This window comes from Schistocerca nitens, chromosome 5 (genome assembly GCF_023898315.1).
Source record: "Schistocerca nitens isolate TAMUIC-IGC-003100 chromosome 5, iqSchNite1.1, whole genome shotgun sequence".
Lineage (NCBI taxonomy): Eukaryota > Metazoa > Arthropoda > Insecta > Orthoptera > Acrididae > Schistocerca > Schistocerca nitens.
In genome coordinates this window covers 264,701,014-264,715,769 of record NC_064618.1, presented here as the reverse complement: position 1 = coordinate 264,715,769, position 14,756 = coordinate 264,701,014, and positions in this window count along the sequence as shown.

Below are 14,756 nucleotides of genomic sequence, written 5' to 3'. Positions count from 1 at the left end.
GTGTTTCTGACTATCTGGGAGGAGACTGAGCAGTGAAACGTGTTAGTTTTACACATAAACAAGAACGATCTGTTACACTACTACACTTTAAAACACAGTTTATATGTAATTCATGTCACACAGGCTCATATGGAACCTACATCCGCTTTCTTTTATATACTGTATATGATAAGATACTGTCATCCCCCTTCCCTTCTGTGTGAGAGGATGAATGAGCAAATTTTTTTCTAGTTGCATGCTTGATGGTAGCAGAAAAGTCTGTCTGCTAGAGAACAGTAGGACCAACGTCGGAACAGGTAGCTACGCTTTCTAGAAGCAAAGAGGTTTCTATTCTTAGTATGGTCCTGTTCGTCCCTTGTCATGTTGGCATAGGAAGCTGCCTCTCTGGTCACTTCCGTTTGTATTTGTGAGGCACCCTCAGGAAGGGACCACGGCAGTCTGTCCGCGGCGAGCGTCTGAAGTGGTAAGATCTCCGGTTAAGCGCGTGTCTGCTAAGTCCGTAGGACATTAGATTTCTTAAGTTCAGCCTAACTGAAAATATCAGATTTGGATCTAAAATATCTAATGTTATGCCCCACTTCTAACAGCCGTGTACCGCAAGTGTCTAGAGGAACGGAGGGTTCCAAATGATTGGAAAAGTGCACAGGTAGTCCCAGTCTTCAAGAAGGGTCGTCGAGCAGATGCGCAAAACTACAGACCTATATCTCTGACGTCGATCTGTTGTAGAATTTCAGAACAAGTTTTTTGCTCGAGTATCATGTCGTTTTTGGAAACCCAGAATCTACTATGTAGGAATCAACATGGATTCCGGAAACAGCGATCGTGTGAGACCCAACTCGCTTTATTTGTTCATGAGACCCAGAAAATATTAGATACAGGCTCCCAGGTAGATGCTATTTTTCTTGACTTCCCGAAGGCGTTCGATAGAGTTCAGCACTGTCGCCTGATAAACAAAGTAAGAGCCTACGGAATATCAGACCAGCTGTGTGGCTGGATTGAAGAGTTTTTAGCAAACAGAACACAGCATGTTGTTCTCAATGGAGAGACGTCTACAGACGTTAAAGTAACCTCTGGCGTGCCACAGGGGAGTGTTATGGGACCATTGCTTTTCACAATATTTATAAATGACCTAGTAGATAGTGTCGGAAGTTCCATGCGGTTTTTCGCGGATGATGCTGTAGTATACAGAGAAGTTGCCGCATTAGAAAATTGTAACGAAATGCAGGAAGATCTGCAGCGGATAGGCACTTGGTGCAGGGAGTGGCAACTGTCCCTTAACATAGAAAAATATAATGTATTGCGAATACATAGAAAGAAGGATCCTTAATTGTATGATTATATGATAGCGGAACAAACACTGGTAGCAGTTACTTCTGTAAAATATCTGGGTGTATGCGTGAGGAACGATTTGAAGTGGAATGATCATATAAAATTAATTGTTGGTAAGGCGGGTACCAGGTTGAGATTCATTGGGAGAGTGCTTAGAAAATGTAGTCCATCAACGAAGGAGGTGGCTTACAAAACACTCGTTCGACCTATACTTGAGTATTGCTCATCAGCGTGGGATCCGTACCAGATCAGGTTGACGGAGGAGATAGAGAAGATCCAAAGAAGAGCGGCGCGTTTCGTCACAGGGTTATTTGGTAACCGTGATAGCGTTACGGAGATGTTTAATAAACTCAAGTGGCAGACTCTGCAAGAGAGGCGCTCTGCATCGCGGTGTAGCTTGCTCGCCAGGTTTCGAGAGGGTGCGTTTCTGGATGAGGTATCGAATATATTGCTTCCCCCTACTTATACCTCCCGAGGAGATCACGAATGTAAAATTAGAGAGATAAAAGCACGCACGGAGGCTTTCAGACAGTCGTTCTTCCCGCGAACCATACGCGACTGGAACAGGAAAGGGAGGTAATGACAGTGGCACGTAAAGTGCCCTCCGCCACACACCGTTGGGTGGCTTGCAGAGTATAAATGTAGATGTAGATGTAGATGTAGAAATTGCCACGCAGTGTATTTCGAGTGTGAAGTTCAGAATATCTTCCAGTAGTTACTTTGTCACTACTTTGTGAGTAAAGTGGAACCACGTGTTGATCAGTAACTATAACTAAGATCATCAATCTTAAAGGCGAATGTGCGTGAGATTATAGCGTCTCGTCTTGACCATATTTTTCAATATAGCAACTTTTCTTTATGTTCAACCCACGTGGGGTGTACTTTGTGAGACCAGTACCACGTGCTTATACAATTGTTTGACCCATCAGGTTAATAGTAAGACGATAGTAACCAGTTCGAAGTTTTTCTTTTGTAAATTGCGATTCGATGTAATTTATTTTAATTATCAAAATTATTGTGGAGTTATGCTCTTTGTGTAAACCAAGTTGACCACGTGAAGCATGTGGTGTAAGCATCAAAGTAGCCCTCAGCTATTCTTTTTGGGAAGATTTCACAGAGAGTTAGTATGAATTTAGTATACCAGAGTGTGGTAATTTCATGACGGACAGGATTGCGCTATGAACGTAACTTCTTTGGGTGAAAATTGAATTGGTTGGTTGTGGTTAATTTCCTCTTGGGTATGTCTCAACGTTCTTCATGTATTATTTTATGGATGCAGTGTTGTATGTAGTCTCCCAATCTTGGCTTCCTATTTGATGTGTTCCGTAAGATTACCAACTCACATTTTCACAATCCTATATAAGGCACCAGTTTAGTTATGAATCAAGTTTGAAATGCTGAAATTTTAACGCAACAATGATCAAATTTAAAATAAATGTCCAAATATAAACTGATTTATTTATTTTTCTTTAAATTGTCTTTATATATATATATATATATATATATATATATATATATATATATATATATATATATATATATATATATATCACCGGTTATCGTAAGATGAGTACTGAAAGATTATAGTTAATGTTAGTCTGGTTGGGAATTTGGTAAGCTAGACTAGATACTTGGTGAAACAGTTGCGCAGTTATGCAAGGTTAACTTCCTCAGATAGCTCACAGCTTTTAACCCACTTTTATGGTCTTGAATATCAGCACCGCTTTCATAACAAATTATTGCAACAACATTACAAAAGTCTTGTCAATAGAGTCCCATATTTTAAATACTTAGGTGACGGCCATGAATCTACAGGGCTAGAGAAAGTAGCACAAAACATTCACCTCCAAAAACTAAAGAGAGGTTATTGAAGAACCTGTAAACACTAAAAAACTGATAAATATGAGCAGCCAGCAATTTTTCGGGTTGAGTCCCTTGTCTGCTGCGCGGGGTAGCCGCGGAGTATAAAACGTCTTCTCATGGTCTGCGTGGCTCCCCCGGTCGGAGGTTCGAGTCCACCCTCGGGCATGGATGTGTGTGTCGTCCTTAGCATAAGTTAGTTTAAGTTAGATTAAGTAGTGATTATCACTGCTAGCATTCAACCGCGATTCTTATACATATTTTAACAACGCGTTTCAAGAGACAATGCTCTCATCATCAGGTTGTAAAATCTATGTCATGAATTAAACGGACTAAAAAGACCAAATATCATCACCAATAGTGGGGAAGTCCCTAGAGTAAAACAGAATTAAAAGTATATTGGACTGTGTGTCCTCGTCTTACATTGAAGTTGTTGACACAAGACAATGTAAGACGAGGACTCACAGTCCAATATACTTTTAATTCTGTTTTACTCTATGGACTTCCCCACTATTGGTGATGATATTTGGTCTTTTTAGTCCGTTTAATTCATGACATAGATTTTACAACCTGATGATGAGAGCATTGTCTCTTGAAACGCGTTGTTAAAATATGTATAAGAATCGCGGTTGAATGCTAGCAGTGATAATCAGTATAACGACAACTGCTACCTCGACTCCATAATGGATTATATAAAATAGATTAAGTAGTGTGTAAGCTTAGGGACTGATGACATTAGCAGTTTGATCCCATAAGACCTTACCACAAATTTCCAATATTTTTCAAGGTCTGCAACAGGCATTAGCAAAACTAGCAAGCAAGCAGTCTCTTCAGTGCTACGCCAGTCGAACAAGCGTTTTGTTCATTTGTTTCTTTGTGGGAAACATGGGAAATTTCAGTTGGACACGGGTGCCTCTGTTACATTGCAGAATCGTCACGCATATGAAATGTTAGGCTCCCCAAGCCTGGGTAAAACTAGCATGCACCTGATGGCTTGTAATGGACACGACATTCCCGTTCTCGGAAAATGTACTTTGCCTGCCATTTATCACTCGCATACGCGAACAGTGACTTTTATGGTACTACAGTCACGCGATTGTGAGAACGTATTTGGTCTTGATTTATTTGATTCAGGAAAATATGTTCTCAGTGTCTATATTCCATGCACAAGGCAGTGTAGCCAGCTTAGTGGAAGAATTCCCAGAACTCTTTTCTGAAGCTTTAGGCAAGGCTAACAGTTTTGTTGAACGTATTACTCTGAAATATAATGCACAGTCGAAATTTTGCAGTGCCAGAACCGTTCCCATTGCATTATGGGACAAGGTCACAAGGTCGCTGCTGAACCTAAAGGACTGCAAGATAGCAAAGCTATTGCGCCCATACAAATTAGACAACGGGCAAGCCCACTGGTTTTGCTCCCCAAACCTTCAGGTCGCATTCGCCTTTCAGGTCGCATTCGCCTTTCAGGTCGCATTCGCCTCTGAGTTGACTTCAGGTCTACAGTCAAACCACAAACTGATTGATACTTACCCCTTGCCGCGCCCAGAGGATCTCATGGACAATGTCGGCGTTGGTCGCTGCTTTTCAAAAACTGATTTGCGCGACGCCTATCTTCAAATACCGCTCGATGAAGAATCTCAAAAAGTGTGAGTAGTAAATACTCATTTGGGATTGTTTATATATTTGCGTCTTGCTTTTGGCAGTGCTTCCGCACCCACCATCTTCCAACAGTATTTGTAACAGCTGACTGCTCAAGTGCCAAACTGTTCAAACTATTTGGACGATATTGTCGTAGCAAGTCGTACACCTGAAGAACATATTGAAAATTTGCGTGCTTTGTTTCGTGTGTTATCTGATGCAGGACTCAAGTGTAGACCGGACAAGTGTGATTTCTTTGAACATGAGTGGCAATACCTTGGTCATGACACAGACAGTCAAGGTGTACATCCTCTTTAGTCGCATTTGTTAGCCATACGAGATTTGTCAGTTCCTCGCAATGTCACAGAATTGCAGTCAGTGTTGGGGAAAATGAACTACTATATTCGGTTCATACCGAATGCAGCACAAGTCGCAGCTCCATTGCATCCCTTGCGTCGCAAGAATCTCCCCGTTGTTTGGACAGACGAGTGCGAAGTAGCTGCTCAGTAATCGATGCTTAGTTCACTTTGATTATGAGAAACCAGTTGAACTGCAAGTTGACGCTTACTCTTACGGAATCGGTGCAGTGCTTTCGCACAGAACTGGTGATAGAGACAGGCCTATCGCTTTAGCATCAAATGTGTTGTCCAAAGCTCGGAGTAACTATTCACGAATTGAGAAAACGGCTTTGGCTATTGTGTATAGTGTCACCAAATTCCAAATTTGTGTGGCAGAAAATTCTACTTCGTGATGTATCACAAGCCTTTACAGCCCATGTTTCATCCGACAAAAGCGGTTCCTGTATGAACTGCCCAAAAATTGCAAAGGTGTGCCTTGTTGTTGTCTCAATACCAGTAGGAGATTGTGTATCGTCGGACAGCTCAACACGTTGATGCGGACGCATTTTCACGTCTTCCGATTGGCCCTGATACAGATTTCGAAGCTTCTGCTGCATCTTGTTCTCACAACGATGATCAGGATTCTGAACTGCTTCAATTTTTTCCGCTGAACTACAGGAAAATTGCACAGGTCACGGAAGCTGATTGATATTTTAACGTTTTGCTAACATAAATTCGCATATCTTCGTCTCGTTCCTTGCATAGCATACAGAACTCTGTAGCGCGCCGATGATTTGCACGTCAGCATGGCCTCGCTATACGGCAAGGTGTGATTCTTGTTCAAAATGACCGTGGACAGTCTCGTGTGTTGATCCCTAAAGCTTTGCAAAAAGAAGTGTTGCAGTTGCTTCACCAAGGACACTGGGGAACTGTTCGTACAAAAACAGTTCGCGCGACTTGGCAGGGTATGGACACCCAAATAGAACAGATGACGTCACAGTGTCACGCATGTGCGGAACCGCTCCGCCACAAAAATTCTCTGCTTGGCCTAAGTCGCAATCACCATGGCAACGCGTGCACATAGACTCTGCGGGACCTTTTTGGAACACTCGTCGGTTGATTGTGGTTGACTCGTATGGCATGTTTTCTTTTGCTAAGCCAATGAACACGACAACGTTACGTAGCACAATTCAGGTGTTGTCATCGATTTTTTGCCTAGCAGGTTTCTGGAAAGTAAAAGCCCTCAGTTCACGTCAAATGAATTTGAAACTTTCTGTGAACGCAATGGCATACAACATCCAACAACTGCACCGTTCCATCCACAGTCAAACGGCGAAGCTGAACGTTTTGTCAGAACCTTCAAGTAGCAGATGGCCCAACGTCGCTCCTCACTCACAACTGTTTCTCGCCTGCTATCGTTCGCACCCTCGAGACGGACCATCGCCGGCGGAACTGCTTCACGGCTGTCGCCATCGGGCGCTGCTCCACCTACTTCACCTTCCTCAGCATCCGGCACCGAAGGAAGGCCGCAGGTATCGCTTCGCGCCTCATGATATTGTGTTTCACAGGGTTTTTAGCGGCAGCAGCCCGTGGCCGCGAGGCGAGAAGGTCCGTCAACTTGGCGCTTGCATGTATCTCTTTTCAGGTCCAGAGAGATTGCTGCGCCGAAATCACAGTCAACTTCGCCACTGACATGTACACGGTGATCCTTCTGTGTCTCTTCCCCCAGATTCACGGATCCCGAGGCCCATGCAGGCGGAGCCTTCGCCTCCTCCGCCTCCTCTCGTCCTACCGACGGAGCTGGACCCGCCCCCCACCGCAGCAGTCGACGCCTCCTACATCTGGTTCTTGGCATCAGGGAGTGGACGCGTGCCCTTCTGGTGGTTTTGCTGGGGGACGTTTCCGCCAGAGCGAAGGCCGGATGGCGGGGTACGACCGGAATCTTGACGTTGCCCATAGCCACAGATTCCGGTCCAGCGAAGCGTCGACACTTCCGCCTCTCCCACCGTTGTCGGGGCTCCCTCCACGACGACGGTCCGTCGGTTTGGACGGGAGGAATGTTCCGCCGTAACGACAAACGCCGGAACGAAGATCAAAAGTACGGAACAGCGGAGAGAGCTGTGAGACGAGGTCAGCCAATAGCACGTTGACTAGGACGATACCACGATAGGTGCGCCATCTACACGAAGAGAATATAAAGGCCGCCCCGCCTATCCGCGGACGGATTGGAATATTAGCCCTCATACTCGTTCATTGAGTTATGAACTGTTTTGTTTTTCTTGCATTGAAATTGTATATACCCAGGGACATTGATTATTTGCATGTCACCGTTTACTTACGCAAAGTTAGGTATTGTCAATTTAACTTACTGTAATAAACTCCATTAATATGATTTGCTTGAACTGATGTCTTGCGATCTGAGAAAACAGCTTACTAGGCACTCTGTATTGGATGAGTGGGCGGGATACTACAATTTCATAGAAAAGGGATTGCTTCCTCGCAGACAAATTGTTTGGTGTGCCGGCTAGTGTGGATTTCGCATCGTGTAGAGTGAGCTCCGTTCAAAATTCAATTTTCACACAGTTCTGTTGCTCTGCACCGAGATCTACATATTTCGATATCAAGATAAGTTTTACACATTTTGCAGATACCAACGTGACAGTTCCAAACAGGAGTTTTAGTATTACAATAAACTTTCAATCTCATAAACAGAGATGGTGGATCTTATTTAAATTCTACAAGGAATCCGGCTCTCGCCTCTGTCAAAAAACAGAGAGCCAGAGTTTATGCTACCTCATCCGTTGGTTATTAACTTCACTTTCAATAACTTCTGACGCCGGTCATCTTTCGTTTCTGACGACGCTAGTGTTTACGGTGTGTGTGAGTGTTATCTTTTCGGAGTTTCTTGGAGAACAAAGGTTTTAAATTCCTTTGCACAGAGCATAACTGCTGCAGTTCTGTCCTGAAAATGGAAGTGGACAATATGAGCAAAAAGAAAGAGCGATACACCTAATTTTGCAACTATTATCACGTTCCCCTTCTCTCTGATCGTGGTATACACATACACTCCTGGAAATTGAAATAAGAACACCGTGAATTCATTGTCCCAGGAAGGGGAAACTTTATTGACACATTCCTGGGGTCAGATACATCACATGATCACACTGACAGAACCACAGGCACATAGACACAGGCAATAGAGCATGCACAATGTCGGCACTAGTACAGTGTATATCCACCTTTCGCAGCAATGCAGGCTGCTATTCTCCCATGGAGACGATCGTAGAGATGCTGGATGTAGTCCTGTGGAACGGCTTGCCATGCCATTTCCACCTGGCGCCTCAGTTGGACCAGCGTTCGTGCTGGACGTGCAGACCGCGTGAGACGACGCTTCATCCAGTCCCAAACATGCTCAATGGGGAACAGATCCGGAGATCTTGCTGGCCAGGGTAGTTGACTTACACCTTCTATAGCACGTTGGGTGGCACGGGATACATGCGGACGTGCATTGTCCTGTTGGAACAGCAAGTTCCCTTGCCGGTCTAGGAATGGTAGAACGATGGGTTCGATGACGGTTTGGATGTACCGTGCACTATTCAGTGTCCCCTCGACGATCACCAGTGGTGTACGGCCAGTGTAGGAGATCGCTCCGCACACCATGATGCCGGGTGTTGGCCCTGTGTGCCTCGGTCGAATGCAGTCCTGATTGTGGCGCTCACCTGCACGGCGCCAAACACGCATACGACCATCATTGGCACCAAGGCAGAAGCGACTCTCATCGCTGAAGACGACACGTCTCCATTCGTCCCTCCATTCACGCCTGTCGCGACACCACTGGAGGCGGGCTACACGATGTTGGGGCGTGAGCGGAAGACGGCCTAACGGTGTGCGGGACCGTAGCCCAGCTTCATGGAGACGGTTGCGAATGGTCCTCGCCGATACCCCAGGAGCAACAGTGTCCCTAATTTGCTGGGAAGTGGCGGTGCGGTCCCCTACGGCACTGCGTAGGATCCTACGGTCGTGGCGTGCATCCGTGCGTCGCTGCGGTCCGGTCCCAGGTCGACGGGCACGTGCACCTTCCGCCGACCACTGGCGACAACATCGATGTACTGTGGAGACCTCACGCCCCACGTGTTGAGCAATTCGGCGGTACGTCCACCCGGCCTCCCGCATGCCCACTATACGCCCTCGCTCAAAGTCCGTCAACTGCACATACGGTTCACGTCCACGCTGTCGCGGCATGCTACCAGTGTTAAAGACTGCGATGGAGCTCCGTATGCCACGGCAAACTGGCTGACACTGACGGCGGCGGTGCACAAATGCTGCGCAGCTAGCGCCATTCGACGGCCAACACCGCGGTTCCTGGTGTGTCCGCTGTGCCGTGCGTGTGATCATTGCTTGTACAGCCCTCTCGCAGTGTCCTGAGCAAGTATGGTGGGTCTGACACAACGGTGTCAATGTGTTCTTTTTTCCATTTCCAGGAGTGTATACACACACACACTCACACACACACACACACACACACACATACACATCTACAAACGAAGTTTTTCAATGTCAGTACAGTTTTTCTGAAATGTTCCCTTCACATTTATAGTGTCACTTATTATTTTCAGTTACTTACTAATGTATTACGAAAGATGGTTTTTAACCTGTTGGTAATCTCATTCGCCGTGTTTCCCCTAATGATAGCTATTTTCTGCTGAACGGTCATGAGAGCCGGAAACTGGTTAATTAATACTCTTTTGTTTTTTTTTGTATTTTTCATTCATGCACAGTTGACTGTAGCCAGCGACGAAAAAATCAATTAATATGGGATAAATTAATTTTGTACACAAAATTTAAATTGTGTATATCTGTTATTAATCACTCTTACAGCCTTAGCAATTTTTCATGCAAACATTATTCTAAATTAACAGTTTAAGTAAGACACGGTACAGTGTCTGGCGGAGTCCGTCGCAGTCCACTATTACAGTGTTATGTGTCTTATTTCACCTGCGTAATGAGCGAAGGGACGGTGTCTATACGCCACTTTATGCGACCCAGTAATTTTTTTTATTCTCATAACTAGCTGACAACCCGTCATTGCCCGGGTGTTAATTTTGCATATTTTCTATTAGAAACGAAAACAAAAAAGTAACTGTTCTTGTAGTGCAACATAAAAAAATTTCATTTGAATGTATTCGTAGAAACACCTTTGAAATTATGTAAGAGTCGTACAAGGATTCACGTATAGAGTACAAATGTCTAAGTACAGTATTTCGGAGAGTTTCTGTACGCTGGGCATCAATGCACATGCTTGGCACGCTCGTATATATCTTTCGTAAGAAAGAAACGGATCAAGGTAAATGACGGTGATGAATTTCTGCTTGGTGCCCGGCGACAAAGGCTACCTAATAATCACGCTAACAGGATATCTATATTATACTTTGCAGCTGTGGAGTATGAAGTTTGTAGTTCGTGCTGAAGTCTAGTAGTCTCCTGTCCTCTCGCTATGCTTCGGCTGAACTTCTCCATCTGGCTCTGAGCACTATGGGACTTAACATCTATGGTCATCAGTCCCCTAGAACTTAAAACTACTTAAACCTAACTAACCTAAGGACATCACACAATACCCAGTCATCACGAGGCTGAGAAAATCCCTGACCCCGCCGGGAATCGAACCCGGGAAAACTTCTCCATCTGCTGTTACCTTTCCTATGTCTGATCACGTTATTAATGGCCTTTCCTAAGGTTGATCATCTTATCGCTAGGTTACATTCGCAGTTTGGGGTGATAGTTCAGGGCCTAAATCGTGTTCATAACTTTGTAGCAACACTCGAGTGTAGTTTTTGAAAGGAGTGGCAGCTTACAAGATATGTCACTGGGTCTGAAGGAGTTATAGTTAATACAAAGACTTACTTTTAATGGAAATCATCCTCCTGGCAATAATTGCTGAAATTATCTATTTATCGTCTCTCGCTCGCTCTCGCACAACAAATGAAATTAATACACATATCTGCACGCTCATTACACACCCTAGTTTCTGAAGAAATTTTTCGCCTCAAGTGCTTCACTTCGTTTAATCTCATTATTACCAAACGATGCTCGTCTGTCTCTGTGATTTGCCGGTCAAAGCTTTGGCACAGCAGTAAGAGATCCCTGCATTTGCTTATTTTGGCAAAAGGCATCTCTCTCATGACACAAGCGACCCGTGACTGACAGTCTGTGAATCAGCAAATGACCTGTATATGAACAAACAAAGAGTCTTGGTTGCAGTGCTAAAATTTTTAAAATTATTGCCCAGTGTTGCATTCCACCTTTATTTAGGCGCCTTCTGATTGGCTGATATTAGGTAACGATGGGTACATGAGATAACGCGCATAAAAACGTACCAGCAATTAAACAGGATCACATCTACAGTAAGTCGTTGCTTTAAGGCCTGATCCCGTTTGATTTTGATTTCACTGATCCACATGCTGTAGTAAGGACATCGCTCAGGGTTTTCAAAGCTTTGACAAGGAATATTTACCTGCTGGGATATTTTTGTGCATTGAATCTCATGTAACCATCGATACCAGATATCTGCCAATCCGAAGATTCCTAAATTAAGGTGAATACGTCATTGGGAAGTAATAAAAAAAGTTAGTACTGAAGCCAAGACTGTTTGTTTATTCATATCACACATTCTGGTTGCTGTACCAACCCCGGAATGAAATGAAATGACTTTTACGTAGCGCAGGTGCGCTGAAAGGCGACTGCAAGATGAGGTTGGCCCTTAGAGCACGCGAGACACTGGAAACGTTCCAGGGTGATATTCCGCTGAGAGTGCAACTTTTCAATCTCCTGGTAAAACGTTATCTCATCTAATAGCATGATCGCTTTCGGCCAGTACCTCTGCTAAAATCTCTTGCCTAACACTTGTATTATTATATAACGCGTTTCTGGCTGCCTTCAAGTTTCTTCATTATCTTCAGTGGATTGGAAATCAAGACGTAGTCGACTTCAGAGAGATTTCATCACCGTACAGTTCAACCTTTCCCATATTCCGCTTCTCCATTATTAATTATAATTTTTATGCGAACCTTAACACAAAACACTTTCAGTAACTATGTCAGCTGCTCCTGGCATCTAGTGCAGACCCGGCATTATCTAAACCACAGCATAACAGGTATCATGAAGAGCAGCGCGTAGGAGGCGTTGGAGTTAAATTGCCAATGCCTGCCGCTTGCATCAGTGTGGGGCGAGTGCGGCGTCCACTAAGTGGGATAATATTAAGACGGCTGGGCACGCCCACAGCAAATGAGCTGCTCAGTGCACATAAATTGACGCCATTAAGTGGTTTGGGAGGGGGAGGAGGCAGCGTCTCTAATTACAGCACAATTTCCGCCGACCGGCGGCCATAAGCCGGCTCTTGCTGGCCCACACATGCCGTCTCGATCCGCCTCCAGTCACCAGCAGACGTCTTTCTGTCAGCTGCCCGCTGATGCAGTTACCATACGATGGTTTCACCACTGTCGGCGACAGATAACCGGGACCTACTGACAGGCTTTTCTGTCTCTCCACTAAAGCAAAGCTATTTGTTAACACTTGCGAGATGTCGATTGAGATGTTTAGCATACCCCTAAAATGTTAAAAATCCGATCCCCAGCGACCTACAGGGCAGGGAAGTTCCCAATAAGATCATGCAAATTTCACTGAAATAATGTTGTCCAATGAATTACGAGTACATCTTGTTGAAAGATGATTGAAAAAATGGTTAGTGATTTGAATAAAGATCCCAGGGAAAAGCAACAACGAACACCAGCATTTTTGCCACAGCATATGAGAGCTGCAACTACCTGGCTGTGGGTGTTAAATTTGCACAAAGGAACGCAGATGCGAATTAAGTAGCTTTGCCGCTCCCTTGCCTTCTTGGCTGCATCGACGGAACTTTTTTCCATTCTTAAATGGTGTGAGTGTAGAAGATGGTTGCTGTAGTGGTTGGAAATTTCGAATCCAGCTCGGCCTCTGTACTTTGTTCTCCCTGCAGTGCTCTTCGACGATATGGAACAAGTATACTCTTCAATATCCTTCCAGCAAGTGTGTTTTGACTTTACGAAATTTGGCTGCTTCTGCCAATGTCAGAATCTTGGCCGTCAATTGCAGCAGATCTTGTGAGTTCCAGTCAATAGTAACCTCATAAAAAAGGTAAACAGTTTCCTACTCTCACAGTTGTGTCATGATTAACAAATAACGGTGAGAACTATGTATGGAACAACGAAATGGACAAAGATTCAGAAAGGGGTCCGGCAAGGCTGCTTACTGTCACCGTACTTATTCAATTTGTATGCAGAACATATTATGAGGAATGCGAGGCTAGATGAAGGAGAAACAGGAATTAAAAAAGCTGGAATAAATGTAAACAACCTCAGGTACGCGGATGATACGATCCTGTTGGCAGAAAGTGAAGAAGAATTGAGAACATTCTTACTGAAGGTGAAAGACGAAAGTGAAAAGGCCGGTCTTATGCTGAATGTGAAGAAAACGAAAATTATGGCAACTACACCTACCAATTCGTGGGATATAGCAGGAGAAACCATGGAGGTAGTGCCCACATTCAGTTATCTCGGTTCCCAGATCTCTGCTGATGGCGACTGCAGCCATGAAATCCGGAGACGCCTGTTGCTCGGTAGACAGGCGATGTCAAACCTTGACAAAGTTATAAGGTCCAGAGATATAACACTAGCAACAAAGATCCGTATTGTGAGGGCTATGGTCTTTCCAGTTGTGATGTATGGATGGGAGACCTGGACCATTAGAAAGGCTGAACGGCGAAGAATTGACTCCTTCAAATTGTGGTGTTGGAGGAAACTTCTTAGAGTTCCATGGACTGCAAAGAGAACCAACAGATCAATATTGGAGCAAATAAAACCAGATTTCTCCCTGGAAGGTCTAATGTTAAAACAAAAGCTGACCTACTTTGGACACACAATCCGAAGGCATGCCTCGCTGGAAAAAACATTAATTCTGGGGAAGATTGAAGGAACTAGAAGAAGAGGACGTCAGATGGATCGATGGCATCACAGAAGCAATGTGTTCCAACCTGGAAGGTCTACGGGAGAAAGTGCAAGACAGGAAAAAGTGGCGTGATTTGGTTCATGGGGTCACGAAGAGTCGGAACCGACTAAACGAATAGAGAGAGAGAGGTGGTCCCGAGAGAGCAGGTAGAAAATCTCTCCCACTGCGTCACAGATTTCCAGCCATGACCAACCAAAATCCTTACAGACGGATAGTCGCAAAAACCATAAAAAACGAAAATCGCTACAAAAAGGCCCAAATAAACGTCAACAGAAAATGATTGATTTGACAAAAGATTGTATTTCATTAACAGATTAACATTAAGTAAAACATTTCTGAATCAGATGACACACGTGTACAGGGTATTTGAAGTATGCACAACGACTGTAACACTTCAACTGCTCTACAATGCATTTCAAACAAAATATCGAAAGTAAGTTATATAGTGCTCTCTTATCAGGTTTTTTGGGAACACCTCAAGGAAGTTAACGCACACCAAACTTATTACGTCAGTGTGAATAATAGGCTGTTTTGAAGTGCAATAAATGTTTG